The following is an 11,192-nucleotide window of genomic DNA, read 5'->3' on the forward strand; positions in this document are numbered from 1 at the left end:
CTATAAACACAGGCGTAAATTTCCTACTCATGGATTTTTGTTGCATAAATTTCCACAGCCAGAAATCTTACATGTATAAACCAAAGGTAGGCACCTCCGGTCATCAAGTACAATAAACGGGCCTGCTATTCAGAATATCCATAATGAATATGCATGAGATATTTTCATACACTGTCTCCACTGTATGCAATCATATCCCATGCATATTTACTGTAGATATCCTAAAATCCATATCTTTTTGCTGCCCTCAAAGACATGAGTTACCTACCTCTGATTATAAACCATCTGCACATGAAAAAGGACACAGATGGACAACATTTTCAAATGCATAAGGCATTCTTACAATACTTCACTGTAAGGACTGCCTGAAAAATTATAAAAAACAATTGCAGGTGTAGAGACACTGGCTTATTTGCCCTTTTAAGTTGATGAGGATATGTTATTACATATTTGATAGCATATTAATTGAGCCCAGAAAATGTAGGGTGGACAGGTGTCCTCCTTTCTCCTGGACAGTCCAGCCCTCCTACCCACCAAACCATTAAAAAAAAAAACAAACACCTTACCTAAGCACAGCAAACCACAGTTGTGTGTAGGAAGGGCCAGGACACAGGTAGCCAATGGGAAAGTGCTCTGAACCTAAAGGCAAGCTTAATATCTGGAAAGGTGAGGTGAATCAAGGAAAACTGTAACAGGAGAGGAGGGGCAGTCATTATTTCTAAGCCAGTTTACAAACTGCAGATATCTGCTGTGGGGAGGGGTTGGGATGGAAGCACTTGATTGTGGGATGATTGGGATGGAAGCACTTGCTGATGGTACACGAGCAACAGCAGAAGAGTGCATATGCTTATGTATGTGTCAGCGAGAAAGGGAGTGTAGCTCAGAGAGAGACTTGGTACTGGGTAGGGTGTGAGGCAAAGGGGAAAGGAGAGACAGATGGGAGAGTGGGACCTGTTCCTGCTGCTAGCCAGGGGTGCAGGGTTCTGCTGCTGGACATGGGGAGTGAGGGAGGTGTTGAGGGACCTGATAATGAACAAGGGAAAACAGAAAGGGATTTGGAAGGGGGAAGGTAGGAGCAGGATACCTCCATAAACAAGAAGATTGTGGGGGAAGGGAGCTAGAGCAAAGAGATAAGAACAAGGAAGCCAAATTAGATGGCAAACTCTTTGCAGAAGGGAATTATTATACCTGAATTCTAAATATGCAGTAATATTGTTTTAAATGTTCTTTTGGTGCTGGTGATGAAAACATGGGTATGCTCTGGGGTTTGTGTTTTGATTTTAGTCTAAAAAGGAGAAATTTTGCATATATAATTAGAGGACATGAGTTTGAATATGCAAATGTTTAGATGTGACATTACAAATTATTATAATAATTTAAATGTAAATACCATTCGTCATACTGTAGAAGACTTTAACCAAGGAATGCAGATTACTCTCCAGAGCCAGTATTTCCTGGAGTCTAATTCCCTTCCCCTCAAGCAACCTCCAGTCCAAAGATAACAGCTGTGTTGGTTGTATGACTACGATCAATATTTAAAAAGAGCGGGTTGCAGCTGAAAAGTAGGGAAAAGCCTTTCATTCTGTACTTCCGTATGAAGCCTGAACACCCCTACTAAAAGGATTTTTTTTTCCCATTACCTCACTTTTAAGAGCCTGCCGTATCTCTAAGCGAACCAGGTGCGGTGCTTATTTCTGTCCCGGCAGTGTCAGAAGCAGCCCCGAGACAGCCGAGCAGTAGCAGAGCTGTGCTGCACGATTTGTGGTCCGGATGGAAACGCCGGCTGCATGGTACTTCAGGAAAAAGCGTCCCCAAAGGCATGCCGAGGAGGAATTTACTGCGCGCTTTTGGTTACGGGTGGTGCCAATGGGTGAGCTGAGATTCAGGCAGGGATCAGAGGTAGTGCCTTTATCGGGTGTAATTTTGTTTGCGTGCGTGGTGGTGGCAGACTGGCACTGCGGAGGTTAAGCCTCATAGAAACTGCAGGTGGGGCTCAGGCTCTATTTAGCGGTTTTGTGCCTAGATTTGGCTACACTTTGAACCCCCATGGAGATTTTAGAACTGTGAATACCACAGCAAGCTATATAAAGGGTTGCCAACTTTTCCACACACCACGACTGAACACTTGAGGACTGGGGGGGTGAGGAAGAGGAATCACAAGGAGGCATTAGGGTTGCCAACATTTTTGCTGGCCATGTTTGGACAATGGAGGATGGGGAAGGGGGAGGGTTCTTCCTTATTTGCATATATTACAGATCCTGCCACTTGGAATTCATATGGTATTAGGCCTACTGTTACGCATGTTGGTGTGGGCTTGGCCCTCAGAAAGCCATGAGAAAACTAAATTAACTATAAAAACACAAAATATAAAATTGTAATATTAAACCATACTAATAAAAATATTTCAAAAGGGCTGATGAAGAGCATCCAATAATCAAAACATTTAAAAGTTTTAAAAATATCCCTAATCCCTATAAAATATTTTAAAACAGCAGATACATGAAATACCATCCAATAATTAAAAATAAAGGATTTTTCAAAATTCTCCTCTCTATATCTAGGAACTTTTGATTCCAGTCACCCTGAGACTGTTGTCGATTAGTCAGAGGTGGTGACATGCACAAACTTTCTTCTCTCTCTTTCAGACACTCTCTAACGCACATGTTCATTCTTATACACACTCTCCTATATGCTCTCTCAAATGGCCCGACACTCAGACATGCTGATTCACTGATTCTCACACTCATACGTACATGCTCATCGACTTTCACATATGCTTTCTCTCTTATATACTCATATATTGACTTATACTCTCTCTCGCACTCACACACATACTCTCACTTGCTTCCTGACACCTGCAGTCATGCTCACAGTTGCACATACTCACTGACTTATGCAATCTCACCTGCACTCACTGACTCACAAACGCTCTCACTCTGTCAAAAACACACATTCATTGACTTAGGTGCTTTTTGCTTCTCCCCTCTAAATAAATACATTTTACTTAAATTGATGGTCAGGGGGACCCAGGCAGGGCCCTAAGAAAAGGGTCTGGCAGGATGCCTGTTGCTGCTTGGTATCTCCCCTTGGTTTGGGAAGGGGCAGGTTGGAAGCCCCCGATACTAGGTTTGTTTTTTGTTTTTCAGTTACTTTATGCCACGGCCCAGCAGCTGAGAGCAGGGTTGAAGTTGAACCAGCGCTGAGGGGCCTGCTCACTGCCTCCCATCAGCTGCCAGGAGGGGAGGAGTCAGGAGTACAGCAATGGTGGTAAAGAGGTGTCTGAGCACAGCAGCAGCAACGGCAATAAGCGCAGACTGAGCACAGAGCCTCTGGGGACACTCCCGCTCCATGATAAAAAGATTGTGCAGGATCTGGTGTTGGTCATAGCAGCTTCACGGGCACAGGGCCGCAACGACCAACACAAACCCCATGATCCTGCCGCCTGGGTTACCGGGGCATGCCCGAAGCACCGATAAGCCAATTCGTCCCTGCGCAGCCATTCTTTCTTTCTTCCTGCCCACAGATAGTGGGGACCCTGCGGACTTGTCAGCAGAGCTGCACGTTGATGGGCCTCATGATCGAACCAGCCCTGGTAGTGCAGCACTTCGAACACCGCAGAGCCAAAGGAAGAGTAACAGGCAGTGGCTCTGAGAACGTCGCTCAGCTGCTCAAGCTTCTGCACGTGTCTCCTCTCTCACACTTTGTTCTGCAGCCGCACCGGGAGGAACAGGCGCCTGATTGGATCACCGCTGCCAAGCTTGCTCTGATTGGCCAGCATTTGAGCAAGCCTTTTTGGACCGGATATCAGTGTCCGGTTACTCTTGTAACTGGACACTGTACAACGGGCTGGAAAACCGGGCTGTCTGGTCCAAAACTGGGCAGTTGATAAACTTAGGAGGTGTGTTTGTCCCACCATTTGCATACATTTCAGATCATCCACCTTGATCTCATGGTATCAGGCCTATTGTAGCATGCATTGTGAGTTTGGCCCTTAGAAAGCCATGAATAAATTGAATTACTATTACAATAAGGGGCAGATTTCCCTATCCAGGGATCCGGCTTCCCCCAGTGGGCCTGTTTCTTCCACCAGATGCTAAAAGTATGGTTTTGCAGGTAACTTCTCTCCTCCACAGTCTCTTAGTTGCAGGGGGAGACAGGCAGGGTGGGAGCCTCTCAGAAGAGAGCTGCATTGTGTTCCTGCCTCCAGCTCTTCTCTTATGCTGATTGGACAGCATAGGGAGAGGAGGGGAGGAAGCACAGCAGAGTTCCAGGGGCTCCAAAGATTTCTGTAGCAATGACCCTCTTGGTCCCATCCTCCCTCCCCTCTCACAGCATGTGGGGCCAGGACATGGAGAAACAGATATACAGATGGAGGTATGGGGTGAGGAGAGGAGAGAGACAGGAGAGAGACAGGGGAGGGACAAAGATGAAAGGGGAGATAGACACATGGGGAGCATGGTAAGGTTGAGATGCAGAGGGGAGCATGGAAGGAGGGAGTGGGTCACAGGATCTCTTGCTCAGTCCATCTGACAGCTGCAGCTGTCAGGGAAATTGCTCTGTAGGCTGTACCTTCCTCCCTCAGGTCTCATTCTGGACTCATGCCTTGTCCCAGAGCAATTTGGAATTTTCCTGATGTTAAACAAAAACATATAATGTACTGCAGTGACCCCCTTCCCCTCTCTGCCCATGCCTGTACCCCTTTCCTGGCTCTTTCTTTGCTCAGCATCCCCTGCCTATTAGCTCACTGCTCCCCTCAAACCTATTGCTGGGCTGCTCAGTACCCCGGGTAATGTAAGTAATATGACTGGGGGAGGGGGAGGGCAGGCAGGCAGTACCTCCTTGGATGACATTACTGGCAGCCACATAGGGGCTAAGGATTGCTTGTTCCACTACAATGGTGGCCAGATCCCTAGACCTAGCATTCTGGGTAGTTGCTTGCCTCTTCTGACAGCCCTGGTTCTCCCCTCTTTTCCCCCCTTCCGTGCCTAGCATGCATGAGTGAGTGTGTATGTGTGTGACAGAATGAGTGTGTATGGAGAGGGGCACAGGAAAAAGTTTGTGCTACCCACCAACGCCCGTTTATAATCTGAGAAATTGAAATGAGGAGCAGCTGAGTGGCAGGAGGCCCCCTTCATTGCCCTGAGAGGCTGTAAAAGAAATTGTTGCCTGTGTGCAGCCTGTCAATTCATTATCGCCCTTTAATGCATACACAGATACAGCGATTCGGCAGTTCACTGGCTGGATATAAAATTTATGCTAATGAGGGACACCTTGTCTCTTCTTCCCACCCCTGTTCCTCAAGTGTCCTGTCCTGGTCTGCGGAAATGTTGGCAACCTTAGCTGCGGCACAAAGAGAAACTTGCAGGGCTGTGAGAGAGGCCTGCAAGGCCACAGCAGAGCCCATCCTGCCACAACTGGAAGAAAGCCGTTCTGGGGACAGGAGAGAGGCCTGCAAAGCTGTGGTGGAACCCATCCTGCTGCGGCTAAGAGACAGCTGTATGGGGGCCGTCGTTCAAGTGCCGGAAGAGAGACCTGCAAGGCCGTGACAGAACCCATTTTGCCGCGGCTGGGAGAGAGGCCTGCAAAGCCACGTGATCCTCTCCCTCCCCCCTTACTATGCAGGAGCTGCACAGTAGCAGTGGCTTCCTTCCAACTCCCTTTGGGCAGTGAGGAGCAGTGCTGCTATCCTACAGTGGCAAAGACAAGGCCCAGAAGAAAGAGGGAGGCCTGAAAGCTGTAGGTGTGAATGCTTGTGTGTGTGTGTATGAGAGAGAGCGAGAGAGCGCCTGCACTGTATTTATGAGTCAGCCTGCATGTGGTAGTGTGTGAGAGCCTGCATGTGTGCATGAGAGAGTGAGCAAACGTTTGTGTCAGAGCCTGCATGTGTGTGTGAGATCCTGCATGTGTATAAGAGAGCAAGAGAGCCTGCGTATACATGAGAAAACAAGACAGCCTGCATGTGTATGTGAAAATGAGAGAGACTGCATGGGTGTGTGAGAGCAAGAGAGTCTGTGTATGTGACAGCATATATGTGAGTGAGGGAGAACCTGTATATGTGACAGCATGTGGTTGGGGGGGGGGGGGAGAGGATAAAGATGGTGAAGCCCCTCTTCCCCAATCCACAACAATCTGTGGGTGACTGGAAATAAAAAAAAATCCTAGGTATGGAATACTGGAAATTTTTTAATCCTATTATTTTAATTTTCATGTGTCTGCTGTTTGAAATATTTGGAATTTGGGAAATATTTTTTAAAAAGTTACTCATTTTAATTACTGAATCTTCATTGGCTGTTGCCTGCTTGACATTTATTCTTTTTATTAGTATGGTTTTAATATTATGAATGATGTTTTGTATTTCTTGACTTTATTGTTTAATGTTTTATGAGGAATGATGATGTTTCTGCTTTTCTGTTGTTGCACTGCACAATCATACAGTCAGGCTTGCTGTGGTTTCCAGAGCATGTGTGTGAGTGAGAGAGAACAGTGAGTCAATGAGCATATATGTGAGCAAAAAGACTATTTAAACCAGTGAACATGTGTGAGCCAGAGTTTGTGAGCCAGTCAGCATGTGTGTGATTGAATATAAGGGAGTTTGTGTAAGAATAAACCTGTATGCTAGAGAGCGTGTATATTTTATTTATTTATTTAAAAACTCTTCTATATCGTCGTTAAGTTAGATAACCATCACAACGGTTTACAGAAAGGTACTATAAAGAAAATTCTAAGTGGTATAGATTACAAATTAAGCATGTGCCATCATAGTATGGTAACATATTTTAATACAATCAACTATGTGTTTAAGTTAAGCATAGCTCCCTGCTTCAACAGCAGGGGAGAAGAAAAACAACCAATAAGGGCTGTATAACATAGTCTGGGTAAAACAAATAAGCATGGGTGTAGCTTGCTTATTGCGGCGGTTACTACCCCTACTACCCCTAACTAATCAAGCTAGATATTTCACTTGGATGCAGCTCCATCACTGCTCTCTACATTAATGGTGGGGGTGGAAGGGAAATAGAACCAAGAGCTAAGAGAAACAGATAAGTATGAGAGAAAAAATGTGTGAAGCTTGCTGGGCAGACTAGATGGGCCGTTTGGTCTTCTTCTGCCGTCATTTCTATGTTTCTATGTTGGTAAGGAAATTGTTAAGCAGTTCAATCTAACATTAATATGCATTTGTAGGTAAAAAACAAAACAACTGTTTTCTTGGTGTGTCCTTATCTATCAAATGTTTTTCTCCTTCTCTTTGTCTTTATAAAAAGCTTGTTTAAAGAGCCAGGTTTTTAGGTTAGTTTTGAATATTTTCAAATTACTCTGCAGCCTTAATTCGAGTGGCATGGTGTTCCAAAGTACAGGACCAGCCAGTGACAGTGCTCTTTCCCTTACTTGAGTGAGGCGGGCTGTTTTGACAGAGGGGACAGTTAGTAGCGCCTTATTAGCAGATCTTAGGTTTCTATGTGGGACATGTATGCGCAGTGCTGTGTTAAGCCAGTCGGCTTTTTCGTCATGGATTAGTTTATGAATTATGCACAGTGCCTTATATTGTATTCTTTGTTCAATTGGAAGCCAGTGGAGTTCAGCAAGTGTTCCTGTAATGTGGTCCCTTTTCTTTTTGCCAGTCAGAATTCTAGCAGGGGAATTTTGCAATATTTGCAGTGGTCTAATCGTAGATTGAGGTAGCCCTAGTAGCAGGGAGTTACAATAGTCTGTACTTGCGAATATCATTGCCTGTAGAACTGTGCGGAAATTGTTTAGCGTTAGCAAGGGTTTCAGTCTTCTCAGGGTCATTAGTTTGGCGTAGCCTTCTTTTAATTTCTGTGAGATGTGTTCCAATTTTAGCTCAGGGTCAATTAATACCCCTAGATTCCGTACTTTTATTGCTAACTCCGCGGTTTGATTATTTTTTATTGCGAATGTAGGTTGTATAGGGTGTATGTTTTTTTGTTCTAGGTGTAGGAATTCAGTTTTGTCAATGTTTATTACCAGTTCCATTTGGTTTAGGAGCTGTTTGATTATTTCAAGATACATATTAGCTAGTTTCATTGTTTCTTCAATGGTGTTTATGATGGGTAACAGTAGTTGTATGTCATCTGCATATACGTAATGTATGATTCCAAGTCCTGCGAGTAGGTGACATATTGGAAGTAAATAAATATTAAAGAGTGTTGCGGACAAGGCTGATCCCTGTGGGACTCCTGTTTGTAGTTTGACTTTGTCTGAAAGTGTGTTTTTGATTTGAACTTTGAAATATCTATTGTTTAAGTATGACTCAAACCAGTTTATTGTTTTGTTATTGAGTCCTATTTCTTTTAGTCTATTGATTAGTATTTTGTGATTTACAGTGTCAAATGCTGCAGAGAGATCCAATAGAACCAGAATGTAATGTGTTCCTGTATCGAAGCCTCTTAAGATATTATCTGATAGAGCTAATAGTAAAGTCTCTGTACTGTAGTGTTTGTGGAATCCATGTTGGGCTGGATATAAAATGTTGTAACTTTCAAGGTGGTTTGACAGTTGTTTTTGTACTGTTTTTTTAATTAGTTTGGCTATTAGGGGTAAGTTGGAGACTGGTCTATAGTTGCTAAGATTTAGAGGGTCAAGGTTCTTTTTCTTAATGATTGGTTTGATTATAGCTCCTTTCGAGGTATCCGGCATTAATCCTTCCTCTAGGGATAGGTTGATGATTTTAGTTAATGTTGGGGTTACTGTGTTGGCTAGTTTTTTTAGTTCCATAGTGGGTATGGTGTCAATTACGTGGGGAGCAGGGTTAATTTTTTTTATCATGTTCTCGACTTCAGTGTGAACATCAAATTCTGACCAGTTGCTGACGTCCCGTGTGGGCATCTTAATCTGTTTTGTTGTGTTAGGGATTTTTTTTCCTTAGGTTCTCAATTTTATCTTTAAAGAATTGAGCTACATCATTGCATTGGTTCTCTTGTAAGGTTAGGTGATTGTTTGTATTGTCACTGGTTAGGTTTTTTACTATGCTGAATAGGGTTTTGGCGTTATTTGCAAGTTTTTCTATTTTTGAGCTGTAGTATTTCTTTTTGGTGTCTAAAATTATTTTTTTGTAATAGGCTAGTTGTTTCCTGTACTTTGTTAAATTCTCAGTTGTTTTGTTATTTTTCCATTCCTTTTCTTTCTTTCTAAGGATCCGTTTTACTTTTTTGATTTGTTCACTATACCATGGATTATTCTGTCTTGGTTTTTTGATGTGGGCCACTTTTTGGGGGTTTAATTCATTTGCCAAAATACTGGTTCTGTTTATCCAGTCGGTTGTTGCGGTGTGGCTATTTGTGTAATTGATGTGTGTTAATTCTTCATGTAATTTGTCTTTTAGAATTTCTGTGTTGAAGGGGGGGGCGATATGTGAATTCAGCTGGTTCCATGTTTTGTTTCTTTATTGGGCCTGTCTGTTTGATCTGAGAGTTAATGAGGAAGTGGTCTGACCATGGGATTTGTGTGTATTCGGTTTTTATGTTTTTTAGGAGGCTACTGTTAATGAAGGTTAGATCTAATGAGTGGCCCGCTTTGTGTGTTGGTTTATCTGTGATAAGTTTGAAACCTAATGCAGTCAATATGTCAATTAGTGTTTGGCAGGTATTTGATAGGGGGTGAACATCCATGTAAAGATTAAAGTCACCTAATATTATGATGGGTTTAGATGAGTTGTAAAAAAGTCTATTAGTGGGGAGATGTTTAGTTCTAGGAGACTGGGTGGGCAGTAGACCAGGCAGATTTGAAAGTGGTTGGTGTTGAAAAAGGCAATTTCATGATTTGCTGGCGCTGTGATCGAGAGTAGTTTAGTTTTAAATATTTTTTCAATAATTAATATTAATCCGCCCCTCTTTTATTTATTCTAGGGATCGAGAAGACCTCTTAGTTTTTGTTTGGTAGCTGAAAGAGAGGAGAAACTTTGTGCACATCTCCTATCCCTGAATAATCCACGACAATCTCAGGGTGACTGGAGTCTAAAGTTCCCAGGTATGGAGCGCAAGGGATTTTTTTTTTAGCTTTAGTTTAAATTATTGGGTGTTGTTTGATGTGTCTGCTGTTTTGAAATATTTTATTGATGTTTGTAAAATTTAGGGGAAAAAATGTATATGTTTTTAATCATTGGATGTTCTATTTATCAGCTGTTTTGAAATATTTATTATTTGTATGAATATAGTTTTACTAATATGATTGATGGTTTATATATCTTGATTTTATTGTTTGATGTTTAATGAAGAATGGTGATATTTGTTTTTCCATTGTTGCACTGCATATGGAGTCTCTCTTTTTACGGTTTCCAATTTAGTTTTTGTCTGCATGTTTCTAGTTATACTTTCTCTTTATTCTGTATTTGGTGAGGGTCTGTCTGTGTTCTGCATGTGTGACTGAGGTGAGATATTCTGCTAGAATGTAGTTTCTGTCAGGTTCTTCAGCTTGGCTTGTTCTGTTTTCTTAATATTAGGTGTATTGGTGGGAGGGTGGTGGGATGGTTGCGGAGAAGTGGATGCAAGCAACAGGCACAGGAAGGAAGAGGGTAAGCCAGAAGAAAGTGTCAATGCAGTGTTGGGGAGGCTTCTGTCTGAGGTGACTGCACTGAGCTCTGAGAGAAGCAGTTGCCTGTGGAACCAGCGAGTCTCCTAGAGAATGGGTTTGGGAAAGGGAGGGGGTTGCTGCAGAATGGGGAAGGGCTGATAGCAAGCAAGAACTTTATACCATGATGCAGCATGGTATAAAGTTCTGTACGTTTGCACTGTTTAAGCAGTGCAAAAGTAACATGTCGGAGAGAATGCATGTATGTCTGTGTCAGAGAAAGTGAGAAAGAAAAACGCACATACACACTTTGTCTGTGAGAGTGTGTGCGTGTGTGTAGGTATCTTTCTCTCTGACATACACACACACACTGTGGGGCGGATTTTAAAAGGCCCGCGCGTGCCGGCGGCCTATTTTGCATAGGCCGCCGGCGCGCATAAAGCCCCGGGACGTGCGTAAGTCCCGGGGCTTTCGAAAAGGGGCAGGAGAGGGCGTGTCCGGGGCGTTCCCGAAACGATGCAGCGTTTTGGGGGCGTGCTGTGGCGTTTCGGGGGCGGGCCCGGGGGCGTGGTCGAGGCCTCAGGACCAGCCCCCGGGACCGGAGGACGGAGCGAGGCTGCCGGCCGACGCCCGCAAAGGAAAGCAGGCGGAACTTTGCCGACAAAGGT

At 43.7% G+C, this 11,192-nt stretch overlaps 1 protein-coding gene across 1 annotated transcript in view; it reads right to left on the reverse strand.

Moving 5' to 3' along the window:
- LARS2 (leucyl-tRNA synthetase 2, mitochondrial) overlaps positions 1 to 1,770 on the reverse strand; it is a 267,199-nt gene extending 265,429 nt beyond the window's left edge. Inside the window, 1 exon segment of the mRNA XM_029589600.1 lies at positions 1,641 to 1,770. The gene's annotated coding sequence lies outside the window, so the exon portion shown is untranslated.
- Positions 1,771 to 11,192: the final 9,422 nt, after the last annotated feature.

The sequence above is a fragment of the Rhinatrema bivittatum genome, chromosome 2 (assembly GCF_901001135.1).
Source record: "Rhinatrema bivittatum chromosome 2, aRhiBiv1.1, whole genome shotgun sequence".
In the NCBI taxonomy this organism is placed as follows: domain Eukaryota; kingdom Metazoa; phylum Chordata; class Amphibia; order Gymnophiona; family Rhinatrematidae; genus Rhinatrema; species Rhinatrema bivittatum.